Source organism: Nanorana parkeri, unplaced genomic scaffold (assembly GCF_000935625.1).
Source record: "Nanorana parkeri isolate BGI_ZX_2015 unplaced genomic scaffold, ASM93562v1 scaffold39, whole genome shotgun sequence".
NCBI lineage: Eukaryota > Metazoa > Chordata > Amphibia > Anura > Dicroglossidae > Nanorana > Nanorana parkeri.
This window is the reverse complement of record NW_017306307.1, coordinates 686,178-696,439: the sequence shown is the minus strand read 5'-3', so window position 1 is coordinate 696,439 and position 10,262 is coordinate 686,178. Positions and strand designations below refer to the sequence as shown.

The 10,262-nt window shown below is 42.9% G+C and overlaps 1 protein-coding gene across 1 annotated transcript in view; it reads right to left on the bottom strand.

The window, feature by feature from the left end:
* Positions 1-6,535, bottom strand: part of OXR1 (oxidation resistance 1) — a 388,393-nt gene extending 381,858 nt beyond the window's left edge. The window contains exon 1 of the mRNA XM_018570890.1: positions 6,479-6,535. The gene's annotated coding sequence lies outside the window, so the exon portion shown is untranslated. The remainder of the gene's footprint in view (positions 1-6,478) is intronic.
* Between the last annotated feature and the right edge of the window lie 3,727 nt (positions 6,536-10,262).

Here is a 10,262-nt window from a genome sequence, read left to right as displayed (position 1 = left end):
TCCCTGGTTACCTGCTAACCAGGGACCCTGATCTCCAAACAGCAAACTCTCCCTGGCGCTCCTGGAGTCTCCTGCTCCCGTCCGCCAAGGAGAGAAACACTGTTGTTTCTTTTTTTTTTATTCTGACACTAGCATTGTACCCGCCCTCTGCTGCAGTTCTCCATCAGGTCCATCAGCAGAGGGCGGGTACAATGCTAGTTTACAATTGGCTATTGCAACTTGAAATAGCCAATAGGAATCTAGCAATGCATTCCAATGGGGAAACAAATTTTTTATTTTTTTTGTCAGAATAAAGAAAAAAAAAAGAAAAAGCAGTGTCTCATGAGCGGCCGGGAGCGGGAGGCTCCCAGAGCGCCTGGGAGAGTTTTTTTTTTATTTGAGCGAAGCAGAACCGCCGGACAATAGAAAACGGTTGGGCGGAGCTAGCTGTCATTGCTAGCTCCGCACAATCGTTTTCTATTTACTTTTTTAAAACTTTTAAAACTATTTTTCTGTTCTGCTCGGTCCCTCTGAGGGACCGAGCAGAACAGCCAAGCCGAATGCCGCCCAGCGGCATTCAGCTATTCACTCACTGCTGTTCGGCCTATAAGAATAGGCCTGAACAGCAGTGAGTAGCCTGCCGGAGGTTCGGCTCAGCCAATCCAGATATTGGATCAGCTGAGTCGAACCCCTTCTGCACTTCGGGTCAGCCGAACATGCTGAGCATGTTTGGCCGACCCGAAGCCATGCGAAGCAAGCCGATGTACGGCTGAAATCAGCCGTACCAGCCTGAAGGGAATAGCCGAACAGTGTTCGGCTCACTTCACTTCAGGTCGGTCATTCACTCGGCTGCCTATGGCAGCTGAGTGAATAGACCCGTATGTAAGGGTGCATTAACACCAAAATCGGAAGGAAATTACAAGTCAATGGAGGGCCCATTGACTTGCAATTGTACTTCCCGATTTCCTTCCCATCCATTGCGTTCCGATCCGTTTTTCAAAGGATGCTAAAGAAAGGGGACCAAAAAATGAATGGGTGTGTATGGGGCTAGTTAACATCGGGTTCGTTGCGTTGAGTTGCACTGACAAAAAGTAGTGCATGTTCTGCTTGTTTTTCAGTGCAACGCAATGCAACATGGAGTGGTGTGAACTAGTCCCTTTCATACCCATCAATTTTTCGATGCCCTTGTGCTAGCATCCATTGAAAAACAGAGCAAAACACAAGGGATCAGATGTGAAAGGGCCCTAAGTCTCTTCCACCAAAAAGGGCTCATTCACACCAAAATTGGAAGGAAATCATAAGTCAACAGAGGCTCCGTTGACTTGCAATTGTGCCTTTCGATTTCTTTTCAATCTGTTGCATTGTGATACATTTTATCAACGGATGGCAACACAAGGGCACTGAGAAATTAATGGGTGTGAAAGGGACCAGTTCACACCGCTGTGTTGCATTATGTTGCACTGATAAAAAAGTAGTTCATGTTGTACTTTTTCAACGCCAGACAACAGAACAGAGCAGTGTGAACAAGTCCAATTCATACCCACTCATTTTTTGGGTCACCTTCCTTTGGCATCCATTAAAAAATGGGTCACAATGGATCTGGTGTGAATGGAGGCTAAACTTTTTTATCTACCTTTCAGCATTTTTTTTCTTTATGCTGAGCCACGCATACGCAGCTAAGACCTAGCACATCGAGATGAAGTAACTCCTGTGCGCCGGCGCAGGAGTTACATCTTTGGGGCCCAACATTTCCAGAAAGAAGACAAGAGAGAAGATGGAAGCGCCGGGGAGGGAGGAGCACAGCGCTGGAGGGAATCACTTTGGCAAGTCTTCCCTAATGTGCCAATATGCCGTGCATACTAGAACATTATGGCTAAAAGCTCCAGGGGGGCTTTTTGTGCATTTGCTTTAATACGTTCATGTATTTTCATAATTTTTTTATTTTTTAATCTGCGACTTTAATGAAAATAATACAGTGTTTGATGACCCTGCCAAAGGTCACTTTTCTGGCACTTCCTTATAGGTTCCATTTACATTTCTGTGATGCGGCACTGATGTTGTGTTGCAGTGTGTTGCGTTGCAGTAGAGCAGCCCATTCATTTAAATGGACTACCTGCCTATCTAAATTGCAGTAATTTTTTTTTTTAAATCACATCACGCCACAACACATGGTAATAAGTTACCATGTGTTGTGGTGCAATGTAACATACATGTGATGGCTCGGTGACTCGGGGTGCCATTAGGAAATAATAGCACCGCAGCGCACCTAGCAGTGTAACATGCAATCTCATGTGATGTGGGATCACATGAGGGAGCTTTGAGAATGTAGCTTTGGGGGTGTCAACTGTCTCCCAATTGTGCCCCTGTGTTGTAACTTTGTCACATGCACCTCCGGAGGAGACAAGTGACTCAAAGATATTATGTGGCATTTAACACTATTGTCACTATCAGGAAACCAGTCCAGAGCAATGATGTGGATATGACCCTGGAGTGAGTACATGTAGACAGGCAGTGACTAAAAGAGGTTGAAGGAGATGAGATTAGCAGCACTGGTGCAAAAAACGGTGAAAAAATATAATATGTCAATTGTGTATGGTACACAGTGCTTTAGCAAACTAAACACCATGCAGTTAGGGTCTGGATCTACTTTACAGTGGCACTGAGTTAAAAAGTGAAGATCTGCTGTTGTATAGGGAACCTCTGGAAATGTACTACATACCATACCTTACCCTTACATTTTACCTACCCTTTGTCTTAAATTCCTCCTAAAAAATAGCATTGCAATACGTGTTCCTAGGCACTCCTGGCTTTAAACTCATAGTTGTTTATCTGCAGTGTGTGATCATAAGAGGCACTGCTGCCTTTGACTGCTAGTCTCAGAATATTTAGGGCCTATTCACATGAGCCACTGTGCTGCATCGCACAGCAACTGGTGTGCGGTGCCCAGCACAGTGCTGATGTGCCGAACCCGGCACCGTTTACTTTATTTAAGAACTTTATTAAAATGTCACTAGTGACATTTCATTAACATCTATGGGTACAATGTGGTGTGATGCGGCTGTACCGTATTACATCCCACTGCACTTTTTTTTTGGCGCACACCATTGCATTCCACTACAACACAGTGGTGTGAACTGTTCCCATTCATGACAAAGCAAATTGCCTTGTCTTGCATTGGCGCTGCACTGGACAAAAACAGCCAGTGTAGCCCCAACATATCTGGTAGGAATTCATTCTTAAAGTGAGATTTGGTGATGTATCTACTTTTCTGGTTCTCCCTGCTGGAGTGAAAGCTGTACCTGAGGTCCCGCAGAGTCTGCTTCATTCATTTTGTGGATCTCTGCTCACTCCACCTCTCCTGCTGCTTTTTGAATATTACCCTACTAGTGATCAGATCACCAGTCATCAGGGGAGCAGCTCTAATGAGCAAGCCATGCCCCAATTTCACCAAATGGACACCTCAACATAGAGACACAGTGCAGAGGAATTCATGTTAAGTCATGAATGGGGAAAATATCAGCTGCAGGGAGCCTACAGCAATACTGATGACCAGTCCCCTTGCTTGAACTTTCATGGGATACACATTTCTTCCATAGCAGTCACATTATGCAAGGTGCTATTGCTCCCTGTACAAATCCCAATTCACTATATAGCCAAACAGCTCAATCTGCTTTGTTCTAAAGCCATCACAACTCTGCCCCCGGATATATCTCAGAACTTGTCTCAAAATATCACCCTAATCTTCCACTCCGCTCTTCCCAAGACCTCCTGCTTTCCAGCTCCCATGTCAACTCCTCCCATACTCGCCACCAGGACTTCCCTAGAGTCTCTCCCATCCTCTGGAACTCTTTACCCCAACATGTCCGTCTATCTCCCACCTTGACTGCCTTTAGGCGATCCCTAAAGACTCATCTCTTCAGGAAAGCCTATCCCCCCTCAAACTAACCACTGAACCATCACGTTCTCAAACAATTCATCCCTGTACAGCTACCTCCTCATGTATCACTTCCCCCTCCTCTTCTAGATTGTAAGCCCCAGGGTCAGGGCCCTCCTTACCATCTTGTCTTGAATTGTATTGTATTGTGATTGTAATGTCTTCCTTATATTGTAAAGCGCTGCACAAACTGTTGACGCTATATAAATACATTGTAATAATAATAATAGTTACAGAAAGGATTGCCAGACCCAAAAATTAGGTGAAGGAGTCCAAGGTGATTGTTAATTGTTGGCAAGTAGGGGCCTAGTTGGTCTGATGTTGGTCTAGTGTTCCTCTAGTGGTGACCTTTATAGCAGTCAGTAAATTCAGCTTTAGTGCAAATAAATTGGTGAGTTAAGAGTGACATCATTTTTCATCAGTCTAAGTACATTGATATAACTGCTGTAAGGGTGCGGAACTGACTTTGCCACCTGCAAGTAAAACCTACACCTACATTCTGCCATTAATACACCTGTTACATATGGAAGGATGAACTTAATTCACCTAGTAAATGTGCACAAGAGCAAGAAGGTCCTGCTACTAACAAAGTAGGTTTGGTATGCGTGACAGCTATGTTATTGCCTTAAGGATTGTCTAACAAGGATCAAAGTTTAATCTGCCTCTGTAATCCCCTTTAAAAGCAGCAAATCACCTAAACACAGGTCCACAACAAAAAAAGGTGCTCATACTGAAAAAGCTTGGTGAAGCTGAACATATCATCAGTATTCAACATCATCAATTACTTAATGGTCAATTTTACAACCCATTAGGTCAGTAGTTTATAAGGCCTTGTCTACACATCATGCGTTCTCCTCACTTTTCATTTGCTGCTTCTGTAATGATGCATGTTTATTTATAAAATAATAAATTTTTCAAAATAACTTGGTCAAGTAATGCTTTTGAAGTTTCATTTACATACCATATGCTGTTGTTAGGGATCCGTTTCTAAGAAAAGTGCCTTATTTTTGAGATACTACATAGTTAATTATTAACAACAACAACAAGGTAGAACTTTTTCATATGCTCATTGGTAGCCATTCTCTGAATATGAGCATATTCCAACAAGGGTCCCCAAGGGAATTTTTAGTTGACCATTATATTATATAACCACAACCAGTCTGACACAAAGTAAAAAAATTACTCCTAGGAACCAATCAGACACTAGCTATTACTTACAGACTCCTCTGGGAAAAGGAACAATGAGCACAATTAGTTTCATTAAAATGCATACGTATTCATGCAAAACACAAACCTATCTATGCAATCTATATGTAGAATGAATATTATTTACAGTATAGCCCACAGATCTCTCTATCATTATGCCCTTTAGGCTTAGTAAAGTTGAGCTGTTCCAAAGATAGCTGAATGCCGGCCAAGCTCAGGATTCCCTTGACACCCATACTAACAAGCCCTGATATTCTCATATAATAAACACAAGTTATATCAATAACTGCCTCATTATTAACCAGTGAACAGATATCCAGTGATGAAAAAAAGTTTCATATGTTCTTGAATCTAGTCTAAGCTTCTAAAATATCATTAGAACAGAATGAGTCAAACTTTACATTTTGTAACAGAAAATATTTTGCTACATTATATACAGCAACATGTAACATTTCAGCTGGGTAAAACAAGTCTACAAACAGAAGCAGTAGCATTGCGGTCGAGAAGTGATTATTAGATTCCTAAAGTCTTACTGAATACAGCAGGCGAAATAAAAAAATATCCGTTTGGTTAGTTTAAAACAGCCAGACAAATTACATTTCATAGTTGGTTCACTTGGTTGATTGCTATGGGGTACTGCACATCATAACAAAATTTTAAAAATAATCTCAAATGTCTTGTTTGTTTTTGAGAATGTAAAGAAAATTTGGCAACTTCCAAGACATGGCACAAATCAGAAAATTTGTGGGTGTTTTTATTTTTTTTACTTATAAAAGAAAGAATACATTTATTGGAGCATGTGCTGGTCTTTTCCCGCCAAGCCCAGAACATCCTGTATTTATTGCTGGCCAAGCCATGGTACAATGTGCATTTTGCTGCCAGTAATTTTTTATTTTTTCCCCCTGTGTACTAGCATCCTACAAAGACCGTAGCCAAGGCTCTGCCACATCACGGGCACACGAACAATGGGAAACAGTGTAGCCATCTCAACACATATACATATTTCAGTAGCCTGATCTGAATAAGAATTACCAGCAAAGAGCAAAAGTGACTCTTATCCACTAGAATATCAAAAGAGGCAACTGATCCCTTTCCCAGAGCCCTGTGTACAATATGCTGCCTCATCTGCTCTTATTATGGTATCTATGAAGCTATACCCTCCTCTCTGTTTATGTTTTGTGACTAGAGCTAGCCCACTACACGTTGCAAATTCGTTCCAAGTAGCCCGGTGACGTGGAACAGCTCAGCAAACTAAGTGACGGCCATCAGACACTTATTTGCAAGGCGTACAAGACATCAACACGCAAGCAAAACAATAGAACTGGTAAATGGTAATAGAATATCACCTTAGTAGACCACCTGCAATGAACCCACAAGCCTTGGCGGACGTTGAAAGATAACGGCAGTGCCTTCCACTCTGGGCTTCAGCACTAACGGGCTGGACAGCTCCTATCTCCCATACACTGCCCTGACGTTGCAGTTGCCGTAGCTCGCTCTGGCATCTGTCCCATGAATGTAACCTACTCTTCTAGCTGCTGCATGATCACACAAAAGGCACAATGAACACAAATAAAAGAGAACTCACTGGTGAGCACAGGAGGGAAGGCTGCGTAGAGTCCCAGCCTGTTCAGTTCAGCAATGCACATTGACTGCCTGCTCAAGGACTTTCGCATTGGATGTATTTTATCAGCAAGTGCATCCTGAGCCGAGCACATCTAGACATGCTCAGTTTTCTGACCTTCTCGGCCTGGGAACTACCAAGACCAATGCAGCAAGGAGGGGTAATCTGGATTCTACCATGAAGTGCTGCTAAAAATAGCACCTGCAAAAGGAACAGCTGGGGCTTAAAGAAACAGTAACCTGTCTGCCTGCTGCGTGACCTGATTCATTTGTTGGCATGCAGTTAACCCCTCGGCTGCTGGCTGGCATTAGGCTCTCTTCACAAAGCTAAAACACTGGAATCCCTGTTAAATAAAAATAACAAATAGCTGTTTTCAGCTGAGTCCAATGAGATTTGAAAATGATAGTCACATGGCTGAAAGCAAATGCTGAAGATTGGTGAATTGATGCATGCTGTGTCACGCAGCAGGCGGGGTTGTCATAAGCAGATGTGATCAGGTGGATGGGACGGTTGGCTGGCTTTAGGAGAGTCAGCTGGGTGCACTGGATTCTGATGCATCAGCTTTTGCTGTTAATTGCTTCTTCCTTTTTTTTCATATACAACTGTTTGGAAGGATGCCCTGAGTCATGTGCTGCACCCTGATCACTGTGCCAATGCAGGCTGTTTTGCTGTTTATACTTGCCTGTGTTTTTTCCCAGGTCTAGATTTGGTCTTTCTGTGAGGACCCGTTCAATACCAGTGTTGCATTAATCGCACAACACCAGACATATACCGCATGCTATCGTACAACGCACGTTGTGTGTGTCACGGTGCACTAGGTGCATTGTTTTGCAATTCAAATGGCACCCTAAGGCACTTTCTGGCCGCCATGCATTGCAGGGCAGCGCAATGCACAGTACCACACTACCATGCGCTGCACTGGGGAAAAGTAGTGCATGCACTACTTTTTCCCACCACAACATACAGTATTGCAGTACTATGCACTGCAGTGTGTTGCAGTATGGTAACGCTCTACCATGCGTTGCGGTGGGGAAAAGTAGTGCATGCACCACAACATACAGTATTGCAGTACCATGCATTGCAGTGTGTTTCAGCACACGGCGGCCTGGAGGTGCATTGGCAAGGTTCATTGAGATGGAAATACTGTATGTGCGTTGTGGTGCAGTGAAAAAAAAATAGTGCATGCCCTACTTTTTTCCACTGCACCACAACACATGGTACTGCAGTATCGCGTGTTGCTCTGCAGCGCACATCAGCTGGAAGGTGCATTGGGTGCCATTTAAATGAAGGGCAACACAACACATCTAGTGCATGGTAACATTATGCTAATGTTATGGCTCTACATGTGAAGGAACCAGTGACGTGTGGTACCTCTGATTCCTTGGCCTCAGTGGGGTTTTTTTTTCTTTTTTTGATTGGACAGCTTTGGACAGCACTTTGCCATTGGTCCAAGCCATCCACAGAGCTCACACCTCTAACAAAGAGTAGAGTCTGTGACAGCTCTTACTTCAATAGTTAGGTTACACAAGCCGTGGGGAAGCCCGCTGCTGTGTAACCTAACTACCTGTCAACAGCCGGACACAGCGCTGCCTGTAATTAACAGCAGCGCTCCGTCCATGACAGCTTACACAGTGGCGAGGAGTTCCCTGCTGTGTAACCTGATAGAAGCCGATCTGAATGGAGAAAAAGCTGTCAGCTTCAGACTTGAAGCTGACAGCTTTTTTCTTCATAATACTAGGTGAGGCTCTGCCTCCCCTGACCGCACGTCCCTGGAAGGAACTGTAAGTACCAGCATGCTTTTCCAGCTAGCACCCTCATGGTAAGGCCCCATTCACTCAGGGATTTTGCAGCGTTCTGGGATTCCTGCGTCAGGAGCCTACAGATTCCTGTGGCAGGAATCTCAGGTGTCCCCGTTCAGATGCAGCTGCTTTACCCAAGTAATTGACAGTGTGATAGCGGCCGCATCTTTCACCGGGTATCTGCATGTAATCATACACCCTTTTAACCATATGGTCGATTCCAGTATGGTGTGTAGAAGGAATATACTACAGTAGGGTGACCATTTGTCCCAGATTTCCGGGGACAGTCCACGGATTGAGGATACCGTCTCCTGACAAATTATGTCCTCGGAAACATAAAATGAAAATAATTTTTTTTTTTTTTACTCAGCTTATCCCTGGAAGGGGTGTGGCGGGCATCGTTTGGCGGGCGGTGCTGTCTTCAGTTCCTTGTCTCTCTCTCTCCCTCCCTCTGCTTCTACCTTGTGGCTGTGACTGGGTAGAAGGAAGTGACATCAGGGAGAGAGAGAGCAGAGAGGGAGAAGTAATCCTCCGGCAAACGTCTTGGAGCTCTTTCGTCTGGGACTGGATCTTAATTAACAGGTACTTATTAAATTACATTTTTTTAAATATCAATTGAACAGGGGGGGGTTGGAGGGTTGGTATAACATTTCTATAAGCAACAAAATGATCCCAATAGCAATAATAATATGCAAAACAATACTAAAAATAAATAAATAAAACTTTTTTTCATCAATGTGTTGCTCTAATTAGTAAAATTTTGGAAAACATTCATGAACTCTTAATGTGCATTAAATGTGACCAATATCATTCCAGTTATTAAAGAACATCCATGCAATATGGGCTTGTTCACATCAATTGCGCTGCACTCCAGAGCGGTAGAGCATGCAGCATTTTTTTGCGTTCGCAGTGGAACGGAACGCAGGCAATGTTTTGCCACGCATCTGATCGCACTACAGACGGGGGGAGACTCTGCAGTGCCATTGACTTCGAAGCAGCGCCATGCCCCCTCCCGTCCCAGAACTAAGGGGGGAGTTTAGTGTGCAATTACAGTGCGTTCCAGCAGCTACTGCTATGGAACGCACCACAATTGGTGTGAACAAGCCCTGTTGCTTTTTATATATTGCACAGATGTTCTATAATAATTTGAATAATATTGGTCACATTTAATGCACTTTAAGAGTTCACAATGTTTTCATAAATTTTACTGATTAGAGCAACACATTGATAAAAACATTTTTTTATTTATTAATTTTTAGTATTGTTTTGCATATTATTATCACTATTGGGATCATTTTGGTGCTTATGGAAGGCACATCTTTTATATTTACTTTTTCACTTGAATTTGCACAAATATAATATTTTTTTTGTGAATATTTAGTGTTGTGCATAAAAGTTTACATATCGTTGAAGAGTGAAAGCACTCGGAGCAGAGCAGTTTAATATTTCCACTTAGTTATAGGAACCCCGAGCGCAGAATATTGTCAATAATAATAATAATAACACGTAGAATGCAATTTTCTACATGAGATTTTAACACTGTGCTAAAATCTGTGGCAGTCTAAAGCAGTGGTTCTCAACCCGTGTAACCTCCGGACCCACATGTTTCCTTGGTCATTAAGGCGTGACCCAAAAATGATTTCATTTCAGAAACATTTAAATTTATTACACAAAACAACTTGTGCAGTATTCAGCAACATTATATATATATATATATTATTAT